The sequence below is a fragment of the Ambystoma mexicanum genome, chromosome 8 (assembly GCF_040938575.1).
Source record: "Ambystoma mexicanum isolate Mex_15411 chromosome 8, UKY_AmexF1_1, whole genome shotgun sequence".
Classification (NCBI taxonomy): domain Eukaryota; kingdom Metazoa; phylum Chordata; class Amphibia; order Caudata; family Ambystomatidae; genus Ambystoma; species Ambystoma mexicanum.
Window position 1 is genome coordinate 127598718 of NC_090929.1, and position 18099 is coordinate 127616816.

The 18099-nt window shown below is 46.2% G+C and overlaps 1 protein-coding gene across 4 annotated transcripts in view; it reads left to right on the top strand.

Moving 5' to 3' along the window:
* Window positions 1-18099, top strand: part of DENND1A (DENN domain containing 1A) — a 2718319-nt gene that overhangs the window by 98775 nt on the left and 2601445 nt on the right. The gene's annotated exons all lie outside the window — the stretch shown is intronic.

Genomic DNA, 18099 nt, shown 5'->3' on the forward strand with positions numbered 1-18099 from the left:
CTCAATGCCGGTTAGGGCATAGGCAATGGTCTAGATCTCTCCCACTAGAATTGTGCTGCATAAGAATGCAATAATCAGTGAGTTTTGATCACACTTGTGCTTGGGATGTTTATTTCATCGCGGGTTATATATGGATGTTTAGGATTGTATTTTCATCCCTAATAGATAGTAGCCACAGTAAGAGAGTGACCAGGAGAGAGAGAGCCTGCAGACAAGGCATTCCTTGTGGGTAAACCTCACAAGGAAATCTCCCACACCCAGTCTGGCTGTTACATCTCCCATCTAATTATCAACTGTGAAAAAAGTGTACTGCTAAAGGTGTCGAAATTCAGTGTTCTTCAGACCTGCTGGCTCTGAAGGCATTGACTGCAGGAGAAGTTCCCCTTGGTTGGAGGATGATCAATATGTGTGAAATGAGGGCAACAACTTCAAAGAGCAAGCTTACAACACAAAGAGACTGATAAAGAAAAAAAACTCTGGGTACAGGCTGATCCAGGGAAAACAAATGACCGGAAGGCAGGATAATGGCCATGTGTCCCACATGAAGATTCACAATTAATTTAAAAGGACTGTTCTCATTTAGGCCATTTTCTCATCAACCGTAAGGTGGATTTCTTTCATTTATGTACCATTTTGTATGTAATTTCCAGCCAATTTTGGAGATATAAAATTCATCCACCTGTGACTCAGGGAACTTTAATGGCTATCTAAGGTGTGTTTCTTGCTCATCTGATCATGTTCCAAATGTGAGAGTTTGTGAGCGGGTGGAGAAAAAATTAGGGATATGGGTAATAACTTATATATTCATAACTTATGCTTTTTATGGAAATGGCAGAAATGTGCCACATGGCTGTGCTACATGGTACAGACCTGGTGATCAGTTTATCTAATTACCCATGATCATGAGTCAGAAAATATGCATATTATGGCAGTTGCTAGTAAAATTATGAAGTTGTGATACATAACTAGTTTTTTCCAAAAAATTCAAAGGAGAAAGAATGACTATTACAAATCGGAATTGCCATATGTTGCTCCAGACCCCTAAACCAATCCTGACTTGGAGGCTGGGTTTGGGAGGAGAGAGAAGGGTAACTGTCCAATCCTAGTTGCAGGAATTATTGCAGGGTACTTCTCCAAGATTGTAAAATTAGTGGTTTCATCGCTGCTATATAGGGGGGACTGAACTAGGAGGATGGGGGGGGGGTCACACACAAAGAGAGACACACAGACAGGACAGAGAGAGAGGGACAGAGAGGGCTGCTGAAATTTACCATCTGACAACTGTAAGGAAACGCCAGAGGAGATTGCTGAGAGCGCATCTGGGTGGAGCTGTGTATTTCTATGAAGGCCTCAAAACTGACTGGGTCCTTTGGTGGAGTGTGGGGGCCATCTTTGAGAGTGGAGTGACCAGACCCCTGCTCTATCTTTCCAGAGTGTCCTGAGATGCATCTGGTTTTCCTGAACTTTAAACGGAGACGTTCATGTAGAACTGAGCCCTGGGAAACCAAATGGTGGGGGAAGTCTGCTTGCCTTGCATCCTTTACCTTTATAGTGGGTGATGGGGGGGAACACTGTGTAGATCCTTAGCCTATTTAACTAAGAATATTAATTCAATGAATTCCCCATTTGGCAGAACACTATGGGGTGAATTTTGTTAAAATTCGATATTAACAAAGCTCACTTCCCAGTGTGCGCTGAAAACTATTGCCTCTAGTTTAATTGGTTTACTTTTGTTCTGCTGGCTCTGACTTCTTTAAGGAAGAGGGGTGTCTTTGTTCTTAAATCAGTCCTACCTTTTTATCCAGCTTCCCCAACAGAGGCCTTTCAGGGGAGAGGGGTCTGAAATCCAAAATTCCCCAAATAATTTCAATTTTTCTGTCGGACTTCCCCAACACAGACCAAAGTAGGGGGAGGGTCTAAAAAACAAACCGCTGATTCACACTGTGTTTATTTTAAACCAAAAGTGTTGGTGAAATCATAATTGGCATATGTATTTGTACCAATCTTGAAATCCCACTGCTAGCCTTTTTAGCCTGCATGGAAATCAAAATCACACAACACTACATTTATAATTAATTATTTCTTGTAGTGCAATTGGTAGAAAGTGAAGAATTGTGATTGTGTTCTTTTTAACTTATTTTTTTTAAACTTATTTATGCTGAGAGAAGTTGATTGTGTTGTGCCACGGATAAAGTGGTGCCTGACATTTTCGTACTAATTTCTATTACTTTTATTTAAATATATACCAATATATTTCCTGTACACTGCTCTAGTTCTTGACTCTGTTAAGGATCCACGGGGCATTATATGTGTCTAAAGTAGGGCTGAAGAAAAGAATCTGTTAAACAGTTTGTTGCATCACACCTTAAGTGGGGAAGAAAGGCAATCCCTCAGTTGAGGGTGGCTTCACAATAAACCGTTTTAATGCAATGTGTTGTTCCAGCTCCTCTGTGATGAACATGGGCCTAGGTTGTGGCGGGTCCTGTGAGGGAAGGGGTTTGAGGAGCAGCATCTACTTTTCCCTGATGTGGTGGAGATGGAAACCCATGGGGATCTCAGGGCGCAGTCACCTCAACCTCTACCTACACATTCCACAGGATCCTTGGTGTTGGGACTATTTTGCCCTGCCACCAGGGACGACCATCTGGAGGAGGAGTCTATAGTCTTCTTTAAAGTGGAGGGCTGTGTGAAGATGATCAACTGAAAGGGCAAAGGGAAGGGACGGGGGAGGGTCTGCTCCCTAGGGATGGCAGTGATGAAAGAAGACATATGCCCGTGGTGCAGAAGGCTGTACCAGATGCACCTGGCCTCATGGCTAACAGCCAAGCGGTCACCAATGCCCCCTGCACTGATGGTGTAGAGGAGGTTTCTAATGCATTCCAAAGACAAGCTGCAGCATGGCGTGGCACTAGGCATTCCATGGCCAAACCCCTGTATCGTCAATAACAGCCTGCCCAATTGGCGTCACTGGCATCATCGACTCTGGCCAGAGATAGGCCACTTTCGCCAGGGCCTCTCCCACAAGTAGTTGAGTGTGATGTGGCACGTACTGAACACATCTTTGGCAGGACAGCATCGATTAGATCATGGGGAATGTTGGGGCCTCCTGCCTTTATTGCGGGCAGTCTTTTAGCATTGAGGTGCTTGACTTCATAGTGGTGGTGGTTTGCCAGAGGAGGCATTTGGAGCTCCACCATCCTTCCCTCCTGTAAGACGTTGTGCATGGGGTAAGGCATGTGAGGCAGTCATGGAGGATGGGCTGGCCTCACAGGCACAGGGGGGCTTCCATCCCCACCTGGTTTGGGGACAGCTGGAGAGCTTTAGTGAAGGCTTTGTGGGAGAGCTTGGACGCATTATGGACGAATGCACCCTCGAAAGGAGCCCGCAAACCTTAAAGGGTTGCTGCACCCTGTGGAAAAACAGCGACCTGTAAGACGTGACTGCATCCTGTGAGAAAAACTAGATCCTTACAGGCTTTCTGTGCCCTGTGTGGGATACCCCATGAACGTGTGTGACTGTCTGTGCCCTATAAAACACCTGAGAACCTTAAGGGGTTGCCACACCCTGTGGAAGAACCCATTATTCTTAGTGGGTCGCTGTGCCCTCTGAAAACCCCCAAAGCCTTAAGGTGTAGCAGATACCCGTAGAAGAACATAAAAACTTTTGACGAGCATGTGATCGTCTAATGAGGATTCAAAAATAATACTTGCAGTATAGTACATGCAACAGAATGTTTACGAGCGCAGCTGGTCGGACCTCAGTCCCTACTACAACTATTTGTTTTCTAACCACATGCACGACGAAACAACTCTGCCACTTTTTAGTGTTTGACATGTATTGGCTAACAAATCATCGTCTTTCCAGCTGGTGTGCTGTTTATGGGTAGATAGTCTTCTGCTTGTTCATTTTTATAAATGTCAATTGTTCAACACATTGCACTGTGAGTTGTCTCCTGTGGTTGGAGACAATAGCCACATATGGACTAAAAGCTCTCTAGTACTGCACACTTGAGGAGACAGTACAGTGATTTTACAGCAACTTGCACAAGTGCTGCTGTTAGACAGCCTGCTTGCTATATCAGTTCTATAATGGGTCATCATCCCTTCTCACGGGTGAAGTGTTTAATAGATGGGCATAAAGCATCTGTGTGCCTGATAGCGCTCTGTCCCTCTTGATGACCTATTGTATTCAAGATGGTGAGTCACTGAGGGGGTTTCCCACCGATCCTTTCAACGGGTGCTCGTGATGTACTGTCCTTTGATGCCGCAGTTATCCATCACCTTGTGATAGCCCATGTATTGGCAAGGTTTGGGCTGGTTGGTGTTTTTCCTGATGCTTGTGTTTTTCCACTGATGGATGTTCAACACCTCTTCCCCTGAGATATACTTATGGAAAGTGGTCGCGTTTACTTTGAAACGTGGGTTGACAAAGGAAGCTAGCAGGTGCTCAATATTATCTTCAAATCAAACTACCATTGGATCACCTCACGTGATTGGAAACCGGTCCCTCCTCAGCTATATCACATCGGCATCACCTGCCATGATATGGGCCCTGAAGGTTGGTGAGGTTGAGCTCAAGCAGGTACACCAGAGGAAGATCCTCGCTCAGCGATGAGTTGTAATGACCAGCGTGCTTGGTGGCCTCCTCAATGGCAGACATTAGGCAGCACCTGCCACTGACACTGTGTTACAGATCCCCAATCTAGAGCTAATGTCATTGCACTGCTCACATAGCCTGTCCAACATGTTCAATGTGGATGGGCACTGAAGTATTCAGGTTGTGCAATGGCAACTTTTGCCACACTTGACGTTGATGATGTTGATTTTTGGCATGGTTTGCACAGCAGAAATGAGAGTTGATAAATATGGCAGGGGACATGCATTTTCTTGCCAATTTGTAAAGCAGCGAGGACATTTGATCCACTGACTGTGGCAACCAAGCCCAAATGCAAATTATGAGGCCTTGGCCACTGTACCACCTCCACCTTCTCCCAAAAGTCACCTCACCTGTGACGTCGGCCTTGAAACCCGTGTATGCTCAACACTGCCTAGAGTCGAACTATGTACACCTGTTGCTGCCTTAAATCACTCTGTGATCCAGTTTGGATGTGGGAGGAACGAAGGACCACCCAGTGTACTGTGACTGCCATGTAGAACATGCTTTGACCATTGTCTGCAAGTCCATGGTGAAGCAAACTTTTTGGCACATGGACTGCTGTATTGCCCAGCACAGTATAGCCATCACCTCATTGTACAATTCTAGTACCACTTTGCAAGAGACAGAACATTGGCTGAGAATCTTCCATTGGTGATGGGCATTGGAATCCAGTGTTTCCACACATGAGCAGGACAAGAGATTTTTTTGACAACATTTTAGGCAGGTTAGATTAGCATTGAGGAGGCGAGATCTGTCATGGGACTTTTTTTATATTTCTGGCCATGCACAAGCTGTCCCATTACACTACCCTGTCACAATGGGGGATGGCTGCTGTGCACGGTGGGGGTACAGAGAGAAGAGCTTGCTGTCCTGTTTCAGATGCCAAGCGCTGTTGTAGCTTAAGTGTTTTCAGGGATGGTTTTGCAGACTGAGGTATGTTGTTTGTCTGATGGTATAAGGAGGGGTGCACCTCAAATCTTTCCACTGCATAGATGCGGTACCCAATGTTGTCCCCACCTGCCCATGACGCACCATTTTCTGGCATTCTGTGCAAGTGGCCAGCTTTGATTCTGTTTGTTCTCTATGGTGTACGGCCACTTTTTTGACTGGCACAGCAGGCTAGCAGCTCACTGGCTGCGTTCACGTGGGCATTATGGCGCTGGCTGGATGCCACACAATGATGTGCTTTCTGATCTATGATTTGCAGTAGCTGCTTCTCAAATAATGTGTATACAGGTGGGGGCTGCCCTCCCACTAATACTGCAGCCTCTGCAGTGTCTGTCTCTTGTTCCATGCTTTCCACCAGCAATTGGTTGTTCCTGTCTGGACTCTGACGGAGCATACTCTTCGTCTAGAGCAGTGGTCTTCAAACTTTTTTGGCCAGGGCCCCCCTGAGCAAAATTTGGGCAGGTCGGGACCCCCCAGAAATGCCAAATGGACAGTATATATTGCGCGCCGTCACCTGCTCCCATCAAAGTCGCTGGGCTCCCTCATCCCACTCCTACCCAGTCGCTGGTCTCTCCCCACCCCATCACACACCCAGGGCTCTCCCCACTCTGCTCCCATCACTATCCCATGGTTCCCGCCCATTGTGCTCCCACCATAGTCCCTCGGTTCCCCCATCCCGTTCCCAACACAGTCTGAGGGCCAGTGGCGGCTGGTGAATCTTTTTTAAGCGGAGGGGCATTAAGGGGAGGTTCGGGGGGGTTTCCCCCTGTGAATTTTTTTTTAAATAATAGGTTAAAATGTTGCATTGTAGAGCATACTTTTAACAAAAAATGGGTAAATAGCCAAACAGTTTGCAATTGTTGCTGGGAGTCCAGGGGGCAGGCATTGATATTTTATTTCTATCGCGCTCGTACACAAGTGTTTCAGAGCGTGACAAGGCAAGGGAGGGGAACAGAGGAGAATAAAACAGCGATCTTACTAGGCCCAGTGACATTGAGAACGCGCAAGTGTGAGGGGAAAAGTGCATGGAAGGGGGGAGAAGTGGAAAGTGCGAAGCAGAGGAGAAACAGATAAATAACAATAAATAAATAATAAAGGCAACAAACAGTGGTAGTGCAGCCAGCAATTTGCAAGTGCTATGTTTAAGGCAGCAGACAGGGTAGGTCTGATAAGTGCAGGAAGAAAGATGGTTCTCCTCAAGTTTTAGAGTGGCAGGGCGCTGTTCCAGAGGGAGGCCCCAGCCGAAGACGGAGATCTACCCCCAGCTCGTTTCTTTGATAAACGACTGACCCTGAGGGAGTTGGAGGTAGAGGAGTGAAGAGCTCGAGAGGGGAGGTATTTGCGGAGGAATAGCTGAAGGTATTTTGGACCGAGGCCCCAGAAAGCCTTGTGGACAAGGCAGAGGGTTTTGAATGATAGATGTCCGGTAAAAAGATACCATCCCTGTCCCCTGGGCCCCACTGGTCCTAACACAATGAACATGATTATGTGTATATGCAAGGCGCTGCACATTCATACAGCAATCACTATCATTCACATGAGCATCCATCACCATACACTCACTCATAACGCATCCATACACATGTTTTGAACATAAACGTACCTTCTGCATTGGCCTGTGTGTGGGTGCTGCTCCAGCTGCTCTGTCCGTATGTGCGAGGAGGCGCAGGAGCTCCCCCTCGGACATACAGACATGCAGTGCCCCAGCCAGCATTTCCAATGAGCTATGCAATGCTGGCGAAGCAAAACGCCCCAGCACTTGCATGGCTCAGTGAGCATGTGCGGCTGGTGAACTAAACTGAACTGTCAAAGGGAAACAGTGTTTCCCTTTGACAGTTCAGCCAGCCCAGGAGCACTCCATTAGCTGGATAAAGCAGCTGAGGGAGTGCTCACTGTTTCACTGGGCTGGCTCCTTAGCTCCTCCATAATGGGTGAGGGGCCACTATGCAGTTAGTAATGTTGACCATTGTTGCTGAATATATCACAATTTACTTACATTTTAACACAAAGCACCCCTTTGGGTACTATTGAAACAGTGGGCTTCATAACTACTCTGGCGGTAGCTGTGCCGGTAAAACCGGCACGGCTGCCACTGGAGTTGCATCCGGGTCTGGCACCCGCGAATGGGCAATTACTAGGTCATGCCGAGTTAGGCGGACATGATAATTGCCCTTTCGAAGGTGCCGGTAGATCCCCATTCCCATTTGAGCCCCATATGGCTCAAATGGGAAGGGGGAGCTCGGATGCACCGGCACCGTTAATAACGGTGCCGGTGCATCCGACGAGCTGAGGTCAGACCTGGCGGGGGCTGTCAAGCACCCACGAGCACAACTCTTACTATGGCGGAACGGTAGCAACGGTGCCGGTAGCTTACCAGCACCGTTGTTACTGGTCCGCCATAGTAGTAATGAGGCCCAGTCTGTGACTAAAGGAATGAATATCCATTCACAACTGTGGGCCACTTTTTCATTGTTGCCTGAGACAGTTTCATGCTTCAGCCCGCCCATGTGGGCCACCCCTGCCCATTTCTTCCAATCTAAAAAAAAAAAGAAAAAAAAAAAAAAAAAAAAAAATCTTTTTTTCATGCTGAGCTCTCAGGGCCCCCCTGGGATGCACCCGCGGACCCCTAGGGGGTCGCGACCCACAGTTTGAATACCACTGGTCTAGAGCATCACCCATGTTATCATTAATGTCTGGCCTAGTGGATGGTGTAGAGGGTGGCAGAAATCGAAACCTGGAATTTTCAGTCTCCTCCCACTGTTCAAGCACCCTATGCATTATTCTTCCTTGATCTTTGTTAGATATTATCCCCACACCTGGCCCTTCTGCTCCTCTTTGCATTCATCTGAGGGCATTTGTCGCGGCCACTCACTTCAATAGGCAGACACAGACTGGTGTTTCACGCAACTCCCCAAATCTCTGGTGATGGCACTTGTGTTGTTTAACCACGCCAGTTGAGTGAAAATGTCACACAGTGCTGCATAAGCAAAACCAACCCTACATCTCACTATATGACTCAGTCCTATTCTTTCGCTCTCCCTATCCTCTTTCCTACTACTTTAAATAGCCCTACAAGTCCCTAAATATCTTCAGCCTGCCTCTAACAACAACCTCCTGGCATTGAAAACTGCCTGAGGCTGAGATCCAGCTTTGTGCCCTCCTTTAAAGCCAAGTGGTTGAACTTCAGACAAACTTTTCCAAAGGTTTGTTCTAGGTTCGTCCTTGGAAAATCACCCAAAATGTGGGTTCATTGCAAGACATTTTTCCAGGCCTATTTTTAAGAAGAAAAGTTGGCTATGACTAATATACGGGCAACAGTGCTCATTCCTATAGAGAGTCAACCTTAACCATGACTGCAGCATCACTATGGCTGATCCTGTAATGCATGTATGTCCATTACAGGATCAGCCATAGCGATGCTGCAGTCATGGTTACGGTACACGTATATGGTAAGGTTTTTTATTTATTTTTACATTTGTATAGCGCACACACAGTCCTTAGGCATCGAGGCGCTGCCTAGTAACAGGAGAAATGCAGGTGCAGATTAGACATACGCAATCATACATTTGAATCAGATGGGGTACAGGTCAAGTAGGCCTTGGTCATAGACTTAAGGGTGGATGGCAAGTGGCTTTGTAAAGAGTAGTGTTTTCACCGCTCTATGGAACGTCATATAATATATGTTCATTGAAAACTCTTTAGTTGAAGGAACATTTTGGTTGCAATTCAAAACCTAAAAAACACTGATAAACCACCTGTTGTGGTTGGCCAGCAGAGCCATAACTTGGCCCAGTCATGCACAGATTATGATCTTGCACTTGTGACATCACAGATGGCCTTACAAATGGCAAAATTGGGGACTTTGTTGATGAGTTCACCAGTGTGTGAATGCCCTAAAAGAAATAAGATTGTGGGACTACGTTTAGAATCTGCAAATTATACGAGACTGGCCCTTCGGCCATGCAGAGAGGGTATTCATGCTGGATCTGGGGCATAGAGGCAGGGCATGTCTCAGACCTGGCACTCACATGGTGTAGCTTCATGCCAAGCCCTCTGGGAACTTTGGGCATGGTCATTTCTGCAGGCCATGCATCAACTATAGTTTCTGCTCTGGGCAGTGGGTGGTTATGCAGACCGTGTTTGTGGCATGACCACCGGCCATGCGACTTGTACATTTCCAAAACTTCTGGGTGCTTGCGAGAGGTGTGGTGCGTGCAGACCAAGCCCCAGGTGCCGTACACATGGCATGAAGTCAAGCCATGTTGCCTTAATAATATCTGTCAGGGCACTGGGAATACATGCAGGCCTAGCCCAGTACGCAAAGGCCGTGGATTCTGGGTATTGTGGGGATAGGAGGATCTGTTGCATGGGGCTTGTCGGTAGCCATTGGCTGGTCAGAAGTACCCAGGGGGCATTGTTCCCTAGGGTAATGCACGGAGTTCTAGCCTTAAACCAAGCCATGTAAACTATACCCACAGGACAAAGTAGTAGGCCATAGCCTTGTAGGAAATGTGGGTATACGGCTTGGAACAAGGTTTGCAGGGCATGCTATGTTCATAAAGTGTGACCATAATATCTTTGATCTTGTTTCGGATGTCATCAGCAGTGTCTTGGACCATGCCATTTGTGATGTCATGTTTCATAAACTGTGTGATGTCCTGAGGGGTGCTGATGGGGGGGACTGAGCGATGATTATGTTGCTAAGCATAACTATGTAATATCGTTGGTTTTTTGGACTTTGCATTGTAGCCATATCGTTGTTTTAGTGAGTTTTTTTTTCAGTGGATTTCACATGTTTGCATTACAGGTGGTTATCTATCACTCTATATAACAATGTAGTTTCACTGAATAGTACGGGTACCTTTAATGATATACAGTCAGTCACACTGTGCCCGTGCCTAGCCGTCATTTTCCCCCGTGCATCACTTTGTGACCCTACTTGGAATGCCCACTGAGTCAAATGCTTGGTCTTTGGGCATGCCCTGGCCTGCTGGGACTGGGGCACAGCCTGCTGGGCCTGGGCATGTTCTGATCGAGGATGGCCTGCAGCCACGCCCAGTCCTAACAACCCTGGGCTATGTCAATGGACCATTCCCCAGTATAGTGCTCACTGCGCATGGCTACATGCCCTACTCGGTGAGTTCATACCCCGGGACTAGCATTGTGTCCCTACCCGCAGTGCCCACTGAGCCTGGCTCATGACCTACAATGCCATGTGCGCTTGGCCACATGTCATGGTGGCTGGTGCTTGGCCTTCAGCCCTCCCAAAGCTGCAGTGCCTGCTGGGCATGACCTTTGGCCCTACCCAGTGGTACCTGTAGTGTCTTACCAGTTGTTCATTCTCAATCCCCTTCATCTCGATAATATCAGTCTAATTGCAACCAGGATGGGAGTCGAACTTTAAATTAGAATAACAAGACTAATTATTTTGAAACGACCTTGAATAGTAATTTATATACAGTTACATGCTTGCGGTCTTCCGCGTGAATGTGGTGACCAGTTTACTGCAGAAACCCTTCAATAGGCTAAGAGGTCATCAAGAGGGGTTTGTCAGGCAGGTAAATCGAGGTACTTAGCCAGGAACACAAATTATTTTCACAATTTATGGTGAACGCTATAACATTGTCAAATAACCAGTCCAGTGTGTTTTTATTTGTCCAGTGATGATGATTTCCGGGTGAAAAATAACCACTATCCCTTACACACGGTTCATTTGGCACCAGAACGAGGCCTGTCCAATAAACCATCCCATGTAGTCTTAGTGCGCGCATCACTCAGGCCGCAGGATGAGAGTGACTACTCCAGGACAGAAAGCTACTGATAAAGGCTTCCTTGGATGTGGGGCCTGGCTGCAGCAGTCCAGCCAAACTCCAGACTGCAGAGGAATGGGCCAGCGCGGTCTAGACAGCTGCTGGACTTGGCAGGAAGGCCAAGCACTAAAGACCAGGCCCCCAGCTGGTCTGAGAAGAGTTCTGTCCCTTCCTAGTGTTGGGGGCCCAGGGGGTGCACAGTATCTATAGACCCGGAAGTGTCCATTTCTTAATGATATTTTGTGATGTGTCACAGTTGTGCCCGTGGAACCCTGGCCTTCATACGCTAAATGAATCCGTTGCCCACCGTCGGCATCAAGGTGGACCATTGAGGCCTGTGTTTGGTGGTCAGACTTGCTAGCCTCTGCCTCTGTTGCTTATATCCTAGTGCAGGGGTTTCAGTATTGGGCTGATGTGCTCCCAGCTCTGTGCCCTTGTTGCCTCCTGGTTGTTGGAGTTGGGGAATGGCCAATCAAAACATATGACCTTCCCATACTCCCGTCTTGGTAGAAGTCTAACCTTTACTAACAATTTGAAGTCACTGGGCTGGACATAAATTGAATTGCATTCAAACTCCATTGACAGCTTGTTCAGCGTCAGCATTCAGAGGTGAGGGCAGATGTCCTAAACTGGCGACTGGTCTGGGGACATATTATTTTAGAATAAAGCTAGTATGAACTTTGATTTCTCTTAACTGAGCGGTGTTGTACTATCAGAAACCGGGCAGCATGCTCTTCTTCTTAGACCCAGGAGCTGCCGGGGTTGCTGTTGAGTGTGGAGGCCGGGTCGCGCCAGCCTCTGTGTCCCTACACAGTGGCCGCCCTTTGTGCTGTGGCTCCATCAGTGTAAAGCAGTTACCCTGCGGATTGCGTGAATGACAGCGCCTTAAAAGCGCGCCTATTGTCCACGCCAGTGGACTAGCGCCAAGTACGACAAAGGAGGGGCTACAAAAAGAAGGAAGAGCGTCCCCGGGTGGTCTTTGGCTGTCCGCAGAGATTAGCACTCGGTGTGCGCATCCTCGTCTGCACTGAATTACCGCCTTCCAGGCTGAGTCCAATCGGTCTCTCTTCCAGAGCGCTCAGGCGTGGTCTATTAAGGAGGGCTACCAAAGAGTCATGGGGGGCGCGAGCAAAGAGCCCAGCAAAGCAATTGAGAAGTTTAGGACTGGTCTGCCAGCTCCGTCCACCTGACCCCAGCTTGGAGACCTCGCAGAGGGGTCCTCCCCCCTCGATATGAGGAAGTTAATTGAATTGCACCGAGGAGCACATCGCCATGCAAGGCTTGTTAGAATGGCTTTTGAGAGCTCAACGGACCATGTTATTCTGCTCTGTTTTTCAAACCGTGGCCCTCTGTCCTCCTGGAGCCTTTGTTCGGCGTGAATATGCGGGCGCAGCCGCGCAGTCCTTCATGGGCTGGCGCCGCTGCTTGCACGAGTGCAAAGTGCAAAGAGTGACATGGACTATTGGTGTTTATCGTTTATATTACCCAGCTGTTCATTGGACCGAAATTTCCCCGGATTCGGGGGAAAAGTTGTGAGCACTTTAACTTAATTCATCTGTGTTTAGTGCCGAAGCTGGGATTCGAACTCGGGTCATCAGGACCAGAGCGAGAGACTTACCCACCAGACCACTATAGGCCGGTCAGAACACCAGTGAATATGCCAGTTATTTTCTGCTGAAAATATTTGAGTACAGCTGTGTACGTTTAAAGGATGTGCACCTTTTATAATGTGGGGCAACATTATGAGAAACCCTCCCTCTTTCTTGGTTTTCCAGTTGTTAATAACTTAATAATTAGTCTCCTGAAATGGTAATGTTTATTTCATGGGCGAAGGGGGTGCGGAGAAAACACCCCAACGCCCCCGTTTTTTCGACAAGTTGATAGGGGACATGTTGTACAAACAAATGCACACCATAGGTGACAGATTTATCCATTCCATTTGGGAGACATGAGTGCTGTCTTGGTTTTAACCCTGCATTCTGGGACTTGTAGTCTTGGGTAGATTATGGGGGAAATCCCGGACTATAAATCACAGAAGTTAACACGAGGACTGCACTAGCATCTCCCGATTGGGCTGCATTATGCGGGCACAGGGTGATCAGATTTAAAAAGTAAAAACAATTGGGATAAGGCAACGAACATAAAAGTAGGGCTAGCTCTTGAAAGAGGCTGTTGAGGCACTACACTTCAGTAGCGTTTGATGAAAGAGGAGGAGGTTTAAGTGTTACTGGTGGAATAAACGCATATTATAATTACTTTATCACAAACAACCATGTGCATTCCTGCCTGCCAGCTATGAAGACCTACCAAAAACCGGGAATTCTGCAGTTTCCATTGGAAAAATTATCTTGAGAAATGGGGACAGATCACCCAATTCCAGGACAGTCTGGGAAAAACCGGGACGTCTGGTCAACCTAGGGCATGCATGCCCTACACTACTCCACTTTCCTGTCTCTTGTAGAACTAAATACGCTACTTGGTCTCCAGCTTTCCTGTTACTTTCCATGGGACGAACCGATGTACAGAATACAACTACTGTTAGAACATTGGTGGAAGACCAACGTAAAGTATGCCATTCTCCTAAAGAGAAAGAATCTGTCACTTTAAGAAAACCCTCCCATTGACTGTGACGAGGAAGTCCAAAATGGAGGCCATGCAGAACAAGGAAGAACGAGGAAGGCATGTACGCCACCAGGGATTGTCCACTCGAAACACAACACCTGACTGAGCTGTAGAGTCACTGAGCCTGTAAAGTTTAGAACTGCTTTGCACTAGAGAGAGAGAGACACTGAAGCATCAGTGTATGCATGCAGAGAGAAGCGGAGTGGAAGACAACCCAGATTCCGGTGGTGGCACGACTACTGAACCTTTTGTGGTGGGCAGGCTGCCCAATCAACAGTGCCAAAACACCACCCAGCTGAGAGTGCAGTAACCTGTCTGGGTTTCAGAATCGATACCGGGATGCAGAGCCGAGCGAGAGTAGTACGCCACCAAGAACAAGCCGACAAAGGAGGAGGAAAGGAACGGTCCCGAGCAATGGCAGGCCCCGGAGACGTTCCATTGTAGGGACACAAGTAACGGGCTGGGGGGAATGGGAGGATTGAGAGGCTGCAGGGGATTCTTTATTATTTGAAAGGAATTCACCCCATTGAAATTGACGCAAGTTTTAATATAACATGGAAAGAAACTCATTCTTCCCAGTGAAATTGATCCAAATATAAAACTGATTTTTTTTTAATTATTATTTTGGTTGGCTGAAAAAGCAACCTTCCAAAATTACATCATGTTATTCAAATACCAGTAAAAGATAATAACAATTTCATCTTTACATAAATCAATCTTAGACAATGTTAAACAAACGAAACAAAATTCTCAAAGCATATACACAACAGAAAAAACACGAAATAAAGTTAGGAAAAGAGAACATAATAGGCAGAAAGTTAAAAACCCTCATAATTTCCATCAAGGGATAATTGACCTCTCCCTTCGCCCACAATCATAATCCCATCAGGTATCAATTCCAGAGATAACTAGTATAATTCTTACATTATTTACACTGGTATTACCACATTAACAAATTGGACCAGTGCAATCTGTATCGATGTTTTAGAGTTAGATAAGAGATATGCCCAAATTCCCTCACTGGAGGGAGGTAATAAAGTATGACTGCATTTCTCAAACAATTTGTGCCGAATCGGACTCAAAGCAGGGCAGTCAACTATCAAGTGGCACAATGATTCATTTTGGGCAGGCTCCTTACAGTATGGACAGTACGTCTCATCTTTAGAAACGAGACGTCTCCTTCCTAGGATCTGCCGTGTGGCGCATACATTTAACCGGATGCGCAAGATTTGGGATCTTACGTAGCTAGATGGACATTTCACTAAATAAGGTTCCATAGTTCGCATTCTTTTATGCCTTAATAGCGTGGTGCCACTGTCCACATAGACCGTACATTGATTGCGGGTTTGAATCCAGTCAACTCGATACAATTTAAATTTTGCTTTAGTTGGATTCAATATTAAAAGTTCAAGAGAAATGTCAGCATTAATTAATGCCTCTAACACCTATTCAGTCCATTTTTTGGGAAAATCAAGACATGATGTAAAGATATGATTTGCAAGAATACCCAATACATTCAACGATGTGGCACCTAGTATGCATTTTCTATACAGGGAGCAAAACTTCCACACCACTTGGAACTTGAACTATAATAGTCTGAGAAAGAGAATTCCCAATGGTCCTAGGAAAGAGGCAATTAAAACTGGGATACATTTACCATGGGAAGGGGGGATGAGACCAAAACATGAGACCATAATATGCAAGAAAGTCAGAGTAAGCCTATGTGAGAGAAAATACTATGAAGTTAAGGCAAGAGAAGTCTATGAGATAAAAGAAACAGAGAAGGTACACCACCTAGGAGTGTATATCTTACCCAAATATAGAAGGCCAAATAGCCTGGAACCAAGAACAGGTCAAAGTCCAAGAAATAGCTCATGTCGGACAGTACATAAGAAAAAGGAAAAAAAACAAATCTATTCTAAGATAATTACAAGAGTTGGTATGGAAGGTTACCAGCGACTATTTAACGATTGGATATTAAGAGGAACCCTCAAAGTTAACGAAGACCATTACACTATCAGGAGAAGGGAGTCATTCTCCTGACCTTAGTTCATTAGATAAGTGGGAGGGTCAGTTAGGGTTAGAGTTTGGATGGCAGACTTTGTTATTTTGGACATTTCCTGGAGACTGACAACCACCTTAGAATATGTACGGAATACCTACTATTCTTGGGGACAGATGGGCCTAATTCCTATTATTTAATATATGTATATTGGAAATGTCTTCACAGTGTCCGCATCCTCCTTCTCATCCACCACATATGGTGTTGGAGTGGGATGCTAAGTCCGGAGATAGAAAGTTCCCACACTCTTTAGATTATATGGCCATACATGTGGACAACCTCCTGCCCATTGGTCTCCTAAGCATGCATCCCTCCTTGGGTTTAAAGTCCAACGTTCCCCTAGTCGAACTTGTGACACCTAGCCATGTAGTTCTAGACTGCGGGATGACTCCGACCAGGAAGAGAGAGTCCTGATGGGACTGTACAGAACTGGCAACCCTTGCAAGGGAAGGCGGGCAGCAGGTGCTACCATAGAGCGGGGCCAGAGCTGAATACGGAGGCCGGCATGTGCTGAACGAAGCACCCAGCGAACTGGTGAGTTGGTTTTTCCACTTGGGGAGAAGCCACGAAGAGGAGCTGCAGAGACCCGGTAAGTGTTGGGGGACACTGGAAACACTGAAGCGTTCCATGGGACTGTGAATACAGTAACAGGTCACAAATGTAAGAAAGCCTTGCGCATGCGTTGAATGCTTAACTGAACAAAAAGGGGCTATTTAGATGAGTACAATGCAAAATTGCATTTACTGAATATTGAACTGTAGGAAAGTCTCTCTTTGAGTGAAACCAAGTGAATGCTATACTTAAGGAATGCTGAATTGAAACAGAACTGTTACTTGATTAAACTTCTTGCACTTACTGTATCAGAATTTTCCCTGGACCTAGTATGATAGCAACCTCGTCTGTCTCCTCCCTCTCCCCTGACTGCCCCCCGCCCCCAAGCACTATCTAAAATGTTGTCAGGCCTAGTATGATAGTCGCTTGTTTTGTTACTCCCCTCCCTTTCTGCACCCTTCCCCCTCACCTTTTGTCTTTCTCCGGCTCAACCAGAAATATCATCAGGCCTAGTACGGAATTCGCCTGTCTGTTTCTATTTCCTTCCCACTCTCCCCCTCGCTTCCTTATCTATTGTCTTGCACGATCTGAAATGTCAGGCTGAGTACGATAGTTAATTTCCCATCCTTAATGTTCATGGCCTGTAAGAATGTAATTGTATTTTCCCTTGTTCCCTCCCTTGCCTTGAAACCCTTTAAAACACATTGTGTATAAGCGCTATATAAATAAACCATCTTATCATGTCATAACTACGGAGTGCTGAAGAGTACATGAACATGTTGAGTGACCTAAATATATCAAGTAACACACTTGTTAGAAAAGCACCATAAGAACAAGATGAAAGACCTATGATGAAATTGAAGAGTTGTGTATGAGCATCAACCTTGGGGAGATTTATGGTTGCGCACCCTGTGATGGGTGGAATGTGTGATCTGACAACTGCGCCTAGACCAGGAACTTTCCTACTATAAACACTGCTAACATCAATAGGCAAACCAAAGACAAAGTATGTGGTTACTGGTTGCGTGACCTGTGATAGGTGGACCGTGTGGTATGACAACTACGCCTAGACCAGAGGCCACTGAATGTTGGTAAAGAAGTACAAGCTATGGGCAATTAATGAAGTCCACCTGAAGGCGGATCAAGTGGACCTCATGTTTCTTGTGAACCTTTGATCAATCGAAGCAAGTCAACTGCTCAGTATAAGTCTTGGGAAAGGGAAGCCTGAGAACCAAATACCTAGAGAGCATTTATCTTGGGAAAGGGAGTCCCAAGACCACTGTGTTGTGTGAACTATATTGCATTTATACTTGGGGAAGGAAAGCCCAAAATCTTCACTTGATTTGAACTGTGATGTCTGTTATTCTAAGAAGGTAACTACAGAACTTGATGACACTTTATTGAAGCAGAGCGCTATTGAAACTGTATTGAACTTGAGATGTAGCGCTT